Source organism: Lichenostomus cassidix, chromosome 1Aa, assembly GCF_008360975.1.
Source record: "Lichenostomus cassidix isolate B80296 chromosome 1Aa, HeHo_3.0, whole genome shotgun sequence".
Taxonomy (NCBI): domain Eukaryota; kingdom Metazoa; phylum Chordata; class Aves; order Passeriformes; family Meliphagidae; genus Lichenostomus; species Lichenostomus cassidix.
The window spans coordinates 10,133,032-10,150,466 of NC_139480.1; positions in this window are offsets into that span (position 1 = coordinate 10,133,032).

A 17,435-nucleotide genomic window follows, 5' to 3' on the forward strand; every position below is an offset into this window, starting at 1 on the left:
TTAGAATAGGCTTGCTTACATTTCTGTTGTTACTGGTCAGCACTGAAATGCAAAGCCTGGATTTTAGGGGTGCTGAGCTCCAGCAGTCCTCACAGGTGTCAGCAGATGGTGAAGTTTATCTGGCTTTGAAATATATCTGGAAACCAGCCTACCAAATTATTGTGTCTAACAGTAGGCACCCATCTTCAAAGTGCAACCAAGGGCATTTAAAACTGCACACTAAAGATATATATAAAGAAAATGAAAGAAGCAGGGAAAATTAAGATAACAATTGCAATGTTATAGCCCTGGGGCATGAAAATTTTGGACTGAGATATAAAATGTAACCAGGCAAGTGTCACTGTGAAAGTGACTCAAATGCAAAGCCTAGGTTGAGTGAATAGTGACAGTGAAGGTTGCTGACAACCTTCTGTAATTGAATTATTCCAAGATGTTCTTATGTGCATGTTATATAATATGGTTAGAATGGGACGGGGAGGAGAAAGTGGATTCTTTTTTTTAATTGGCTGTTGTTGCAGATATTGTGCTTCTGCCCCTAAATTAACTGATTCTAATTTTATTCTGCCTCCTTGATGTAATATCATAATACAAATTACCTTTATTATGTATCTACAGTAACTTCATTGTGCAAATGGATGAACCCTACTTGCAGCTCTCATTTTCAATAGGTTTTGAGGCATGTTGGGATGATACCAGAGGACAGACACATGTGGGCATGCTACCACTTCACACTTTTTCCCTTCTGTTACACACACAGCCATGTCAGCAGTATCTCTTCCCAGAGGAACAGAGAGATCATGAGCACTGTGTCTGTTTGAAGCTTCAAAAATAATGACAGAGGAGCGAGTTAAAACCAGCAAACGTCATACCTAAATTTGAGTTCTTATTTGTGTGCTGAATATAGTAAATATTAAAGTAAATAAAACATGTAAATATTATTTCTTGAGCACAGTGAAAGCCACTCAGTATTGAAACCCTTGGGGTGTCTCTTCACTCCATTTTTAATGAACTTAAAAAGATCCCCAACATTTTATTGGGTAATTTAAGCCTACATTTTGTTATGTGAGATGGAGCAAAATAATATGGATATCTTTCCATATATTAGGAGCTTTACATAAGGTTTATTAACCGAGCTGAATGAAATTAAAGTAATTATTTCTCAATAGTGATGACTATGAAATATGAAAATGAAATCTAACAAGTTTATGGTTGCTTTCCAGAGTGACTGAACCTTATTACTTCTCCTTTTTAGCTTTTATTGTAACAACAAAAGTATTTTTTCCATATCAAAACCTAAATGGTAGTTCGGGGACCCTTTATAAAAGAACACGGGTGAGGGTCACTACAACACCTCATTTTCAGCTGTGAGAGGATTGTTATTCTGGGGACAGGTGGATCTTCTTATGGGGTTGAGAAAACACATCTTTCAGAAGCTGCTGGTGAGCAAAGAGAAATGTGGGAAAGACCAAACATGCAGAAAAATCCTAAATAGATATTTCCAGACCTAGATTCAAGGACCAATAATGTAATACCAACTTTCCAATTTAATTCCTGTTTAACATGTAAAAGGCAAATTAATCTTAGTAATCTCCCTTCCCATTAGAAATTTCTGTGCAAAATAATTAAGAATACACTTTAATTTTGCCCTTCCTCAAGGCTTTCAAGTTCAGTGCAATGCAAGATAGGAGTTTCATAGTTAAATATAGATATCAAAATTAGTGGCAAAAGCTTAATATTAAGATCTACGTAAATCTATGCTAAATTAGCTCATCAGCTGAACTTTTTGCTAAGTAGTTTTAAAGGTGTATTTAAAATGGGGATTATATCCTGCTTGCTATAAAACTATGTGTACTCTCCTACTGTATTTATACTCCCTGTTAATAGATGCTGTAGTATAAAACTGCTAGTGCAAAAGGCAATAGTTCTGAAAGAATCAGCCTGGAACTAGTTCATAAAAAGCTAGAAGAGTGGCAATATTCTCAGCAAGCTGGAGAATAGAAAACCACAAGCAATAAATGCATCTTTTCTACTTCACTACATTCTACTTCCTCTCTGTTAGAGCTCTGGATTCATGACAAAGCTAATGTAAAAAAAGTAAAAGGAAAAAAGAAGAAAAGCTGGTTGCATTTCAGGGGACCAATATTACACACTGAAGATACCATTTGTCAAAATGTATAGGCACTGGCAATCTAATTATTTTTCTTTTTTAACTTTGTTTTTTGTCCTGAAATATGGGATGAATCAAGCATGCAACTCAGAGAAAAATCTCATTCTTGATATTATTTGTAAGATACATACATCACTTACTGTAGTAAGGCAATGGAGCATGATTTGTTAGATATTTGGGAAAAATGATGGATTGTCAGGCTGATAGAAAAGTTCCTCTCCTCTTCTCTTCTCTTTTTTTTTTCTTTTTTTTTCCTTTTTTTTTTTAAATTTAATTTTATCTAAAAAGAAAGAAAGCAAACTGAAGACATACTTGAGTTTTTGCTTTGGACTGATCTTCTTAAGAGATTAATTTTGCATTGTTCAAGTTAGTAGAATCCCAGACAATGACAATATGGGTTTTAAGATCAACTTCTAGTAGCATCAACATTTTTCTTGATCATGTGCATCTTTAACTGACAAAGGTGTTTGACAAATAAAGATTGAGCTAAAAAAAAAAATAAAGAAAAAGAAAAATAGCAAAAATCCCCTCTGTCATCTTGCAGCACCATTGAAATATAATTGATTTTATTTATGGACCACAATGGACCACAACTTCTCTTCTCATTATCTCTGTTTTACAGCTGAGAAACAGAAAAAAATACAGCAATGCAAAAGATCAACAATATTAAGGGGAAATAGAACCTTGCTCTCATGTGGCCAGAATAATAACTGTTGTTTTGAGAAGTATTAATGATTTTTCTTAAATACATTTTAGAAATTTTCTTGGTCATATAATGAGGTGTTCTATAAAAATAGCTTTGGTGTATCACAATCTATGAGAAGAAGGATTTAAAAGTCTGATTTGATCAAGGACAGAGGGCAGGTCATAGGTGTGCTCTGTAATTTTGGTTTTTTTCAGACTATTCTAAAGCTCTATACTTAAAAGAAGGTAATGCTCAATTTATTTGTGAATTGGAACCATTTTCTTAGCACAACAAGCCAGGAAGCAGTTTACCCTTTGCTGCAAACAAGGTGCTACAAGAAACGATTTTTCAGGCAAGAGATCAAACACTATGTTTCCCTAAGTATACTACAGACCATTGCTCTGGCAGACCAAGGTTACTTTAGATAAACATCTCTGCCTAAAATGAGATTTGTTCCTGTCTTACAAGTATGTTATTTACTGCTGGAACAGTTGTTACTGGAAAAAAGCGTGGCTGAGGCCAGATCATTAATCTAAAAAGACAGCTCTTTTACAGTCAAAGTTACACCACAGTTTATTTAAGGGAAAAAAGAAAAAAAAAAAGGCAGAAAACTCTGCTGAATGTTCAAATCAAGTCTATTTCTGGGCAGCCTTATTCTATTTATACCACTTTGGCATTACCAGAAGCATCAAGACCAAACTCATCCCACCAGAGCCATATCATTGTGAAGACTAAGAACCAACTGGATCAATGAGGCTGATTACCAGTAATATAAGAAATGCAAAGATGATACCAAGTCAGTTTGGGGAATAAGAAGGAAAGGACAAGGGAAATCCTTCTCTAAGCATCCCGGGTCAAGAACTTCTTTGGCTTAGTGCTTCTCACATTATATGTTCATACAGCCAGAGTGGAAAAGAGAAATGTCAGTGTGTCAAGATGTGGGGAAAATGATGGTAAAGTATTTGACATATCCTGGTGGCTGTGAGACTTTTTGCCAGAGCACCAGCTTGAGACCTTGTCAAGAATCATTACAATCAGCCCTGGGAGTGTTTCTCCAATCCAGTTAGAAACCTACCCAGACTTGGGCACTTCCCAGAGCTGACCGAAGGGACTTTTACAGTACTGTCACCAATGTCAGCTGAGGAGGAAATATGGAGCATTGATAAGGTATACCAGCATATGCAACATTGATATTGAGTCATGTTTTCTTTATCAGAAACTGCTAACTGAGTCTCAGTCTTTCCCAGATGATAGTCCTCTTTTCTTGGATCTATCTTACTGTCATGCTGGCTAGCAATATATTTATTTAATGCATATTTTTTTGTGAAGACATGTTATTGGACTCAGTCTCTCCAATATGGAATATAAGTCTGCTGTTCTTTTGGTCCATGTTCTTTCATCAGTCCAAGTCAGTAGTCAAAAAATCTTCCAACATACATCTCAGGGCACTGGAACATAAAAGCCTTGTAAGTTCATTGAGATTTGGCTCCCAGGGAAGAAATGCAAATATAGATAACATTTGGGAAACTTGGTGGTTTGCCTGCATAAATCACATGCAAAAGTAGAAGGTCCCAAACTTTTCTGAGCATGAGGAGCAGCAGGAGCATGGAGAATCTCTGGCACCTCTCAATAAGACTGAGCTACCACAGTTCTATCACTCCTTAAGAATGTTATAGAAGACCATGCTGCTATAAACCTGTAACTTTAACTATTCTGAAAGACATAGACTTATATACTCTGGTGCAATATGACCTTCTTTGTAAATTTGTTTATTCACCCATGAAAAAATTTGACCTAAAGATTCATCTCCAAAGAAGAAGTGGAACCTACTCTCAGTGCTTCAAACATACTTATGGGAGTGACCTCTAGATTTACCCACTTCTTGAAATTTCTGTCTCTACTAGGCAGAAAGCATTAAACTTTAAGCTTAATTATGATGATTAAGCTTTTCTGAGTACTGAATAATGTCAATGTACAGAAAAGTTCTGCGAAGCCCTTGTCCATTTATTTGTCTGATCTAGAAAGTATAAGTAATTAACTCTGCTCCAGTCTCATTAGATTTTATTCTAGTAAAATCTAAACAACTATATTTAACCAGTTTTACAGTTCATGTGTTGAGCATACATAGCAGATTTTACTGGTTTGAAACTTTCATTTAATGAGTGAAGCAATCACTGACACATTTTTCTTTCAAGATTTTTTTTTTTTGCAAAAAGATTTTAGAAAAAGACAAAAAACCCTTAGTTTACAAATCACCAGAGATGCTTTGGGGATCTTCAGAATTAGAGGTTATAAAGATAACAACAGACCATCTCCATACATCTCAGCAAAAAAGATATATTTCAAGTCAGCAAGCTCTTACAAGATCTATATTTATTTCTCTTACCATAGAGACTTTGAGACTGAAATTCATAGCTTCTTCATCTAATTTTTTAAAAAATATTTTCCTATAATTAACAGTCCTGCAGAAACACAGCTAACAGCAGGAAAAAGTTCCCCCAATTAATGGATGTTAAGAAATACTTCGTTAAATTCCAAGGATTTGCTCAAAGGATTGAGAACAAATGTGTATTTTAACAGAATATCAGACAAACTGTAACATCAAAGGCTCTGGAGATTAATATGCAATAATTCATTGATGACCAGAGCCTTACTGTCTGTGACACAGATGGAGTTAAAGGCATAGACACATCTGGATTAGTTTAATCATTTCTCAGTTATAACAGGGAATAAAGGAGACAACTAAGTTCATTTTTGTTGTTAATGAACATCTGGGATTCCTGACTGTTCTAACTGTAAATAATATCTGATCCAAAATATTTCACATTCTGCATATTAAAATAATATATCCAAAGATCTAAAGAGAATAACTAAGGGGCAATAGCAATAAAACACAGTGACATTAGGAACGAATTAACTGTTAAACAAGAAATGAGCCTAGCTTCCTGCCCCATTCAAGACAAATGTAGTCAAAGGGCATTTATGATAACAGTGATGCTGACAAGACTGGTTAAAAATTGTTCACCCAGATTTGTACACTTTTTAGCAGAAATCTGCGGTTTTGATAATGATTATTTCTATGGCGTTCCCCATAAGTATGAAAATTTATTTCCTATCTTTTTAATCTTCAGAGAAAAACTAAACTTTTCTACTGAAAAAAATGTAATTAGCTGTAATAATATTCTGAACTGTATGAACATTGGGAAGATTAACATATTTAAACTCCCGATTGATTAGGATGATCAGTGATTTGCTGCTAGATTTTTTTTAATTGTAAAACTTTTTAAGACTGCTTCTCTCATGTTTTCTGCCATCCATCTCCCTGAAGACAGGATCTCAACCAAATTCCAGGCATCATTGTGAAGAGCTCCAAGATTCCCTCTTCATACTAAATCTTTGTTCTTTCATTTAGGATTACTGAAGTTTTGGTATCTTCACTTTTTTTTTCCTTCTTGAACACAGGCATAAACTAACTGCTGTTAGTATTGAACTTGTCATGTTCTATCATCCTTGAAAACAATTGAAAGAATATTTAAAATTTTCCAGTTCATTCCATATGCATGCCTTGTTTGTGGCTAGGACATGTTCCATTCATATTTTGCCACACTTGGGTAGGAAATCTTCAGTGAGGGAAAATGTGGCCTATGTACAGTAGTTTTATTTAAAAATATATGTGGAAAGAAAGCTTTTGGCTTGGGGTCTTTGGGGTTTCTGTTTAGGTGTTTCTTGGTTTTTTTGGTTTTTTTGTTGCGGGGCATTAGCAGACAAAAAAGACTCATGGATACTTTTACTTCAGGGGAAAAAAAACTGGAAAAAGAAGGAAATAGGCTTAAGACACAGTAAGAGAAACTCTGGCTTGATATTAGGAAAATTTCACAATGAAGCTACTCAAACATTGGAACAAGTAGCCCAAAGCATCTGTGAAAATTTATATCCTTGTGTAAATAACATAAGTCAAACCCTATTTGGATAGAACCCTGAGTAAGCTGATCTAACTTTGAAGCTGGTACTGCTTGGAGTGGGCGAAGAGGGTTTGGACCAGATTGCCTACATAAATAAGTTCCAAGCTGGATTTCCTTTTGGTTGTCATCCTAGTTTTCCTGCAGTTGCCAAGAGGAGGGAAGTTGCCAGTGGCCAGTGCTGTGGAATCTGCTCTTTCCCCACTAATGCCTATCCCTTCCCATCCCTCAGGAGAGCCAAGTCCAAGCAGCAAGCCCAGCTGAGCCCAGCCAAGTGCAAGCTGTGGGGAGTATGTCCAAGAGGCATGGAGCAGATAATCCAGCTTTTGGGGTTTGTTCATAATTTTTTTTTTTTTTTAGTCTCAGGCTCAGGGAAGGGGAACAGCAGCTGCGGTGGCATCTGCCACTTTCTCCTTTGCTCAGGAGGCTGTGTGGCACCAGCTGTGGTTATGTCCACCATTCTGTCTTTGTCTTGGTGGCCACCAAGACACCACCTCCTCAATAGAACATAAGCTTAATCATAGCAAAGCCCAGATTAGGTAATTTTTGTTAAATGAATAATTGAATTTACAAACTATGTCAATAGGCATGGACCCCTTTTCTGAGGGTAAGTTATAAAGAGAATGGGACAAACCTTTTGCTGTCATATTATTTCATGTTTAACTTTTAAAAAATTTATTATATCATATTCTCATACAGATGGAAAAGTCATAAATAAAACATGAAATGATTTCAACAAAAAGTATGTCCTAAACACTTATAAAATAGAAATGAAAATTCTTGTACAAGCAATTCCATTATTAATTTTTAATGGAACTCACAAATGTGTGTTGGAAATTTGAAGTATTATTTTAACCAAAGTATCTCACTGAAGTTACTGGCACTGAATTAATTCTTATCAGTACCTTATATTTAATCAAAAAATCCTATTTTCCTTTTTTAAATCTTTTATACAGTCCGAAGAAAGAATAATAAATTCAACAACCTAGTAAGCCTCTTGAGTTTAGAGAGTTTCTACAGAAGCTCATATTATTCTATTTAATAAATAAATAAATTCTCCTACTTTCCTGTCCACCCTATGTCCACCATATTCATTTACACCTATACATATGAATGTGAATAAAATCTCTCTAATAACTTCTGTAACTTCCACAACCATCTAACATACTTCTGGACTCAGTAATTTCACTTTTTTTGTTTCTTTATGTGGCCTTCCCCTATCCCCTGTATAAAGTTCTGATATATTTAAGTTATAATTCTTCTTGTTTCTTATGCTTGCTTTTAAAAGGATTTATTTAGTCCATTCTCTGCTAGAACCATATGTTGGTTTAACATTTGTTGTGCAATTACTCTACAAAGATGATCCCAAATCCCTCTCTGTACCCTCGATAACTGCCTGGTATTTAGTGCTCCTCCTCGTATTGTATTTCAGTAAACCTAACATATTTGCAGCTGGTTTCCCTGTCTGTATCCTTTATGCAGATGAGAAACATCAAAAGATTTGGAGTCATGGCACCTGTTGGATTCCCTTCTGTATTTATTTGCAGATTGGAACATTTCTGTTTGACATGTAATCTGCTTTCTGTTTCAAAATAGTTTCCTTTCCATTGACACATTTGCTCCTGAATGATTCCCTCCCCTCTATCTGATCTCTATTTTCTGGATCAGAAAGCAGACAACAAAGACACAGAGAGGACATGTATAAAAACTTCTGACAGGATATATGACAGATTTACAGCCTTCAGAGAAAAGAAGTTGTAATGATAGTACTCACTGTGCCTGTCTCCAATTTTGTTTACATTTGTACTTTGCTGAAACCAGGACAATTATTACAATTATCATCTATGTTGTGATTATTGTTATTATCACTGTCAATAATAACCCTATTCTTCCCTATTACACAGTTCACTAAGGTTTGTATAGACCGTCAAGTTGGACTTATTTTCTCTTGATAACAAAAAAATTCCTTTCCTTTATACACATAATGATTTTATGTAAATTTGAGTTGCAAAACAATATGCTTCTCTCTACAGGGAGAAGAAGGATCATGAAACCCTAAAGACAACTTTTTCTACCAGACCCATGCAATTTAACTGTTGGGTTGCCTTGGGCCTGGGTCACTCCTACAGCAATGCATGTCACATGATATAATTTCTCTTATTCCATTTAGAAGGTGATCAAGGTGTTTGCTTTGGAAAAATGCTTGGCTGCCTTTAAATCTTTCACAGTTTTTGGAGCAGTGAGAAGTTCCTCTTCTGGCTAAGGCACCCTTTAGATGCGAATTATTTCAAGAAATTGTATAAATGTTACTAAATTTTATATTACACTGTTTATATTAGCTCTGAATAATACAAGCAATTGAATATAAAAGAACAGAAGCCTCAAAAGTACATTATATTGGATATAACATCATATTGGATATAACATCATATAATGCCAATTTAGTATATTTTGCCTTAAAAAATCTTATTGAGTGCATAATGTGCACACAATTCAACAAAATTTGGGCCTAAGTAGCCACAAGACAGCAGAGAATTTCCTCCTCTCTAATCTGCCTCAGCTTTTCTTATCCTTGCTCACATTATATAAGAAATTAATTTCAGATGCAATGAGCTGTTTATTCTGACAAACTCAGTGCCAAAGAGGCTTAATCTAAAAATACATCTGAGTCTATACTACCTATTAATAGAATGCAAGTGTGATATGCAATGTGAAACGTTTAGATTCTTGCTAATGCAACACAGATTTTAAATGACTTTGCTGGTACACTTTGAATGTCCATCATGATAAGCAAATATTTTTTAAAAGTCCATGGGTGCTTGGCTTCAATGAGGTTGCACAGGGTATAAATCAGAACAGCACAGGCCCCAGGAGTTTTATGAGGCATGGATTTCTATAAATTTCTGGTTTTTATACAATTCCACTGCTGTAGTCACATGAAATAAAAATTGGTTTCAGAAAAGCCAAATCCTGTTTGCAAACACAGATCTACAGCCAGAAACAAAATACTAGACTGTGTTTTTTATGCTCACTTACCACAATTGATTTCTTCTGTATAAAATGTTGTTTAAAACACATTTTAGACATTACAAAAGATATGAAGGCTTAAAAGAATTTGTCATTAAATCATCCAATTCAATTAAGCAATTACAAAGCCATTTTTTCCATTAAATAACATGTTTTTTAAAAATATGAAAATGTAGTCATGCTCTTTTGTTTTATGAATGACACTTATTTATAGAAATTGTATTGGTATTTTTTTGTTTATTTCAAATAAGCCCAGTTAAATTCCTAGAAAATATGTAGAATTGAAAGAAAATGCTTTCTATTCAAGCAAAAATGGTCTTGACTAACAGGGTTTTACACTGAAACCACTGTAGTTATGTTGATCTACATCAGCCAGGGATCTTGCTTTTATAAACAATTTGAGTCTTGCTTTTACTAATAGTATATATGCTCAGTTTCAAAAGGGACACTCACTTTTGACATGAAACACATGTGGAAATATTTGAGATATAAAAATAGCAATAGACAAAATCATATTAGAATGTGATATAAATGGTCAGATTCTGGAAATATGCTCGGATTTTGCACTTAATAAGCAGACAATAGGCACTTGATGCTGCCACATTGGCCATTTCATTCTCTTAAACTGGAAAACAAGCAGCTGCTAGTCTTTCTGATGAAGCAGAAAAAGAATATCTCTCGTCCTATTGAAAAAGTGTAATAAAGGAAAGAATTACCACAGAAGAAATGATGGCATTGCTGGAGTGCTGTGAGATTCTGTCCTGATTAAATAAACTAATGTTTAAAGAATTATATGCCAACCTAGGTAGAGTAACTGGAAATTTGGGTTCTTAGTACTGATCTTGTAGTTAATGTCATATGTTATTTATAAACTAATGAAAAACTTCAGAATAAACTTAGGTTAACATCAATTAGCTTATATTTCCCCTGTAAAAATAATATTCTTGGGGCACATTCTTCTGACACATTGGCCTGGCCTTTTGTTTTCTGGGTAAATTTATTTTCAGATAGGTTTTACTGAATTATACTCTTAGTCCTTTTGTAAATCACGTCTTCATTCAGCTTTGGATTTTAGAGGGTGAATAGAATACTTCAACTTTACTTGATAGAGCTAGATCTCCATTTCAAATTAGTAATCCTTTCCAGCACTATTCCACTGTGAACTGGTTTCCTCCAGAGAGTGTCTTGCTAGCAGTTAGTGGAGAGCTCTGTTCTGGGTGAGACTGGGGAGATCTCTGCAGAATGACTTCACAGGAGCAGAGATGCTGGAAGAAGGGATTTGTGTGGTTGGATGGCCAGCTCCCTTCTCTGTCAAACCACATGAACAGGACATCAAGTCCTGCTTCACATCTTCCTTGCAATTCAGATAACACTGGAATAATGGAGATTATTTTTGACTGTATGGCTGTGCCTACATTAGGAAGTGAAACAACACAGTGGTTTTACAGAGTGCAGTCAGTGCTGGTGGTGCAGTGTCCACACCACAAGCATTTTAAGGGTTATATTCCAGCATTCCTCATCTGGTCTCATGCCCTCAACATGCTGATTGGAGCACACTATCATCTTTAAGGAATTTCTCTTCTGGATTCATTTGCTCTGTTAAAGAATCCAGTTTTCATGCTTTGAGGCCATTCTCTGTGCCAACTACAGTGCTATAATTGAGGCAGCCAGGATATTTCCTTCAAAAGTATGTTACTGATACTGATTAGAATGAGAATACTAGATACACCCTTCATTTGCCTTTTCTACACTAATCTATTGGAGTCTTGGTAGCATCAGAATTGGCATGATGTTATACAGTATAGAATAAACCATATGGGACAATTCTGAAACATAAAAGTTGTGATGCTGAACCATTAAGGTATTACTGGTGGTTTGAATTAAAATGAATAATGAATACAGTTTGGAGTAGAAGTATGTGAGCAGCACATTTTTTTCTTTGTTACTTACTAAGATGCGATGACTTTCCTGATTTGCTTGTGAAAATAGAGAGTTCAACTTTGAATTAGCTCTTCATTTCTCTCTTCATACCATCAGCATCTATTGGTCAGCAAGGTAGGAACAGAAGAATAGATGATGGAATGCTCTGTTTCAAAGGACATATGCAAGTCCTTAAGAAGTATATTTAGGCCTACACTGTAGTATTTAGACAAAACCCATGTGTAGGGTGTGGTATGGATCTGGACAAGACTGCAGTTTCTTGGCACCAAATGTACTTGGTTTATGTTGGCCCTATACAGTTTCCAGATTTCTTGGAAATTCTCCTGGAGTTCATACTGGTGTGGATGAGGAAGAACATATGGCGATATTAATCCACGCACTCATGCGAGCTTCATGACTGAAAACATAGCTACATGCCTACTTCCTCAGGGAAGAGCTGGTATATTTTAATGATTACTGCAAAACCAGTTCTTGTTCTTTCATCATAAACCATGTTGCTGGTCCTTTACAAACCTGCTGTGCAAGCATTGCTCTTCAATGTTCCTTCTCTCAGGGGACCAGTGGGGTGTACCTGTGTCCATTCAGCAGCCCAACAAGGTCATCCTCGCTCAGGAGATGTCTCCAATGAAAAACAGTGAAGTAGAAGTACTGTGGGGCCTTAAAATATTTTGGGTATTGATTTTCAGAGAATTTTATTGCTCTCATGCCTTCCGTTGGGGTAGTTTTTAAAGTGCAATAAGTACATTGAACAAAATATCTTTATGTGATCTGTGTGTGCTCTGTGTCTCACTGTTTAAGATTTTTAGCCTCTACTTTCAGCATGTTAGTGGAAATATTCATAATACTTGAGCCATAGCATGTGCCAATCTTTTAAGCATTCTACACTGGCCTGCAGCTGGGGAAGAGGGGGGATGGGCACAGAGAGCTCCTGGCAAATTATTTAGGAATGCCCAAATTTAACTTCAACATTTTCTGTCACCAAGGAAGCCCTAAAACCAGGAATCAATAAACTAGGTTCTTCTCTTGGTTACACTTGTAATTAGGAGTAACTGCTTTAAGACTGAAATTACTTGAGTTGAGCCCTGTGGTCAACAGTCAGCATGCCCTATATAAATCCAGTATATTTCTATCTAAATTTTTGGCATTTATTTTTACATGTGTGTATTTGTCATATATTGTAATTGAATATTACCCTCCTGTAGCCTATGACAACAAAGACTAGAAATCCTACTGTTATCCAGTACATAATATTTTTGCATTTTTAAATGCTGCTGATTTAGAGTCGCTCTGATTTTGGTCTTGTGAAAGCCACACGAAAGTGTGAAACTGGCATTACCTTGGAAATAAAATGGAAAAGCCATTCCATTCTAGTTTAGACTGATCTGTATCAACCTTCAAAAGATAAACACTGTAAATTTCAGCATCCTCGTTGATGAAGGATCATTGTTATCCATTTGAGTAATGATTGGTGCTAAATAAATTAAACACAGAACTCAGTGAAAAAAGATTATGCATAAAGTACTTACAGCAGTTTACTTATGCTCAGAGTTTTCCAGAACAAACAACGAAGAAGGCTATAAATGACCCAAGTAATCTTTTCTTATAAGAAATGGGAGCTAGCTGTCACACCTAAGACGCATTTTTCAGCCAACAGTGATTTCTTTTTGCCAGGAATTATGTATTGACTAATGTGCTAAAATGCTAAAACTTTAATTGATTTCTCTTTTTTTTCTTTCTTTTTTTTTTTTTAATTACACAACCTTCCATTCAGCTATGACTCCACATCAACAAAATCAACTCTTGTCATTTGCATACCCCTGGTGAATAAAAACACTTTTAGAGAGAAAACCTATCACATACATCAGCCAGCTACCATTTTATATGCATCATCCTTACTGCATGAGTTTGTTCAATTCATTTTTAAATAAATCTATATATCAATATTAATACACCTCTGTTTAAAAGATTCATGGAGTTTGAAGGGGTTATCTACTGATCAAGTCTGAAAAATCTCAACAAATAATTTTGTATATGATCTATTACTGCAGTCTGAGCTATCTTTTAGAAAGATCCAGTTTCTTTCCCAGAAGGTATCATGTTTCAGTTCTATGTGAAAATGACAGAGAATCTTCAAAGCCATGGAATAGATACTGTCAATGGGAAATTGCTTTTCTTGTTCAAAAATATTATCCTTATTTTTAGTTCAGAATAGACTTTCTAACAAAAAGGAAATACAAACATAATATTCTGGATTACAAAAAACAAACAAAAAATTCAACCAATCCAAAAACTTCTATTTCATTGTAAAATAGAGATTTACAAGCCTAATTTCTTTCTTCTGTGACAAAATAAAAGCATATGATACTGTGACATCTCAGAACAGAATTAAACACAAAAGGCTCACGTTTTCACCTCTGCTCAATGCTTGAGTTCACAGTAACTGTGCAAATTGGACCTTTGACCTTTCCTTACTTCCTTGAGCTCACCCCTCTTGGGTTTCTGGCTGTTAGGTACTGCCTAGCTTAATACAGACTCACACAATTCTTTGCTAAATCTGGGTCATGGTACCAAGGATCATTTTCTGAACAGATCTATCTTAACTCAAACCCTACAGAGTAAGCTCCCTTTGGCCAGATAGCTTCCTTCAAGTTAAAAATCATGTATTTATAAGAAAGCCCTAACTCAAAACTCATTAAGCAGACTGCACATTTTCAGATTGTAAGACATTTAGCTACCTTCCAAGGTGGTACCCAAACCAGTTGCCTATAGGCTCTTCCAGTTTGTGCAGCCCTTTGACCTGGTATGCCAGCCTTTGAAAAAATGTTTTCAGCTGCATAGAAGAGGCAAAGTCCAATTTGGTTCTTTATGTTCTAGGAATGTTTTGACCAGTCTTGGCAGTTGGTGTTATATGTTTCTTCCTGATGCTTTCATGTCCATATCTGTAAAATACATCTCTCTCAAAAAATCATTATAAATTAATCTGAAATCACACCGAAAAAAAAGCCAACAAGGTCTCATATAATTACATTGCTGCCCTGGCACACCTCATATGCTGTGTCCATAAAACTGTGCTTATCCATACTTGGAATATTCCTCTGGAAGAGCTCTCATCTGTTTGACGCCAAGACGCCTGTTGTTACCTTCATAAAAAGCTGATCTATGTGATCACATTTTATGAAAAGGTTACCTTCCGAGAACTCTTAGACTGATTTAACAATCTGTTGATGCCTCAGCTGTCTACAGCAGAAATTTTTAGAAATTATAGTCTTAAGGTAACTTCCAACATGCAAAGCTTTTTGTTTTCTAAGGGAAACTTAAGATCTTTCTCTTGAACATAAATGTGTTCCATTACACCTAAGTTTTATGCAGTTGCCAATGGCCTGAAATTCTGATCTTATTCAGTAGCTCACAAAAACAAATGATTTTGGAAAATTTGAAGAAAATAATTCCCATTTTAAAAGAAAAACAAAACCCACCAAAACTGTTTTAACTATGTAAAGAAGTAAATAACAGGATGTACATGCAGGTTATACTGTAAGAGTCATAGAAATGGATAGAGGACCTAATTTCCAATATATACTTATGAACTTAGGCTGTATACTTGCTGAGATAAAAGTTGACTGTGTAGGCTGGAAGGAGATCAGGATGTTTTCTGACAGCAGAAACAACCAGGTTTTTAACCAAGGACCAGACCAGTCTGAGAATACCTTCAGGAACAATGTAAGATAATTTTTGGAGGCTGAATGCAATGGACATGGCTGTCTTCAAGACCTGAAGTTTCTTCTTAACGCTTAGAGGCTAAGAAAAGAATGACCATAAATGCTGCACAAAGCTTCTCAGACATAAGAAAACTAATGTAATTTTCCATTTTTACCTGATATTGACATAAATATATGTACAATGAATCATAATGGAACTAACGGTCTATTGTATTTAAAAATGGGCTGTGTAACTTGCCATAAATATTCTTTAGCCAGTTTGAATATTATAAGTTGGGATTTGACTGGTTTGTAAGCACTTCATATTTAGACTGTCCTATTCAGACTTGCCAAAATGCATGTTTACTTGCTGGCAATGTGTTTTACTTTCTGTCAAAATGTGAGCTCTTATAGAGGTAAGAAAGCACTTTCCTATGTGTCAGAAGTCTCTTGAAGATTTTTAGAACTGCTGGGCCTTATTTCCCTTTTGCAAACAATGGAGTAAAACAGGCAGAGCTCCATGGTAATGGGTGGAGGAGAGGCAGCTCCATCTGGAGATGTGGAAATGGATGTGATTGCAATAGCAATGCAAAACTGCTGGACTTAACTAATGTCCAAAAGAAAACGCTGCCAATAACTTCTCAAAATTGATGACTCTCCATTACCATTTCTCCGCTCTGTTTATTCACTGCTATCCCTCTCCCTGGAAAGGCTTGAGAGAGCACAAAATGGTCAGATAATTTGAAGGCAAACAGTTCTTGTTTTATGTACTCATAGAATGAAATACTGACAGACAACAAAATCCATCTCTGCAATCATCTGAGACCTACTTCACTATGGTTTTATTGTATCTAATGATTTGTTAATGATATATCTGACATGATAAAAACACCTATCTATAATTTGGGAGTCACTTTGTGAAGTTACAGAACAGCCTAGGGGACAATGTCAGATAGGACTGAGTGTCTTCAAGATCCACATCTGAAAACTACCAAAGCTTTTGAGCTTCTATTCAAATGCAGATTATAAAAACCAAGTTTAATATCTGGAAATCGGCATGCTGCCAGAGATCTAAATAGGTATCATAACTGCAAAGAAGACACATTATTTAGAGTTTGTTATTTTCATGCAGGCTCTGTTAACACACAAACGTACAATGGCACACACAGCATTTTTTGTCTAAATGCAATTATTGCATTGCTACACATCCTTGGCTGATATTAGCAGCACCTTGTGCAGCTTCCACAAGGTTTCTTGTAGGTTGTTTCTGTATGAGTGTTTTAGGAACTGTGAAACTGTAACCTATGGTCTTTTTTGCTGATTGTGTATCTTCAACTAATTATAAGAAAGCTGGTTTATGCTTGAGATCAAAAGGCAACTAGAAAAGCAGCAACTCACTTCACACTTTGGATTGTGACAGATACTCAAATTCATCAAGCTGAAAATACCTCAGATTCCATTGGGCATCTCCTTTTTAAAAGCATTTGCATCGATAAATTGTGGTCTTGAATTAATAAAATAAATACATTAAAACAGTGATTTAATACTCCTTGCTATCTTCTGTTTCCATCTTTTTCTTACTCTACAAAGCATGTAGTATTTGTTGTTTAATAGTTTTAGACTTCAAAATGGAACTGCTCTTATTCTGTGCTTAAAATGGTCAAATAAGAAAGATTTTTTCTTAAGGAGCAGCATACCCAAATCAATAATTGGTGATTTATTTACCTCTTTTTGTACTGCACAATTTTTGAGGAGTAAGAGGCTTTTAAATGGAAAGAAGACTATATCTCTGATGTGGCTGTTCATTAGCTGATTGTTGAGGTAACAATCAGCTTTAGATTTTTAGAAGGTAAACCATTCAGCAGTGCATTAAGTTCAAAGGGTTTTCTCAAGTCAGTGAGAGAAGACGAGTGTATGAGAAGCAAGAAGACAAAGGTTAAAAACCCTGCGTTGAAAAA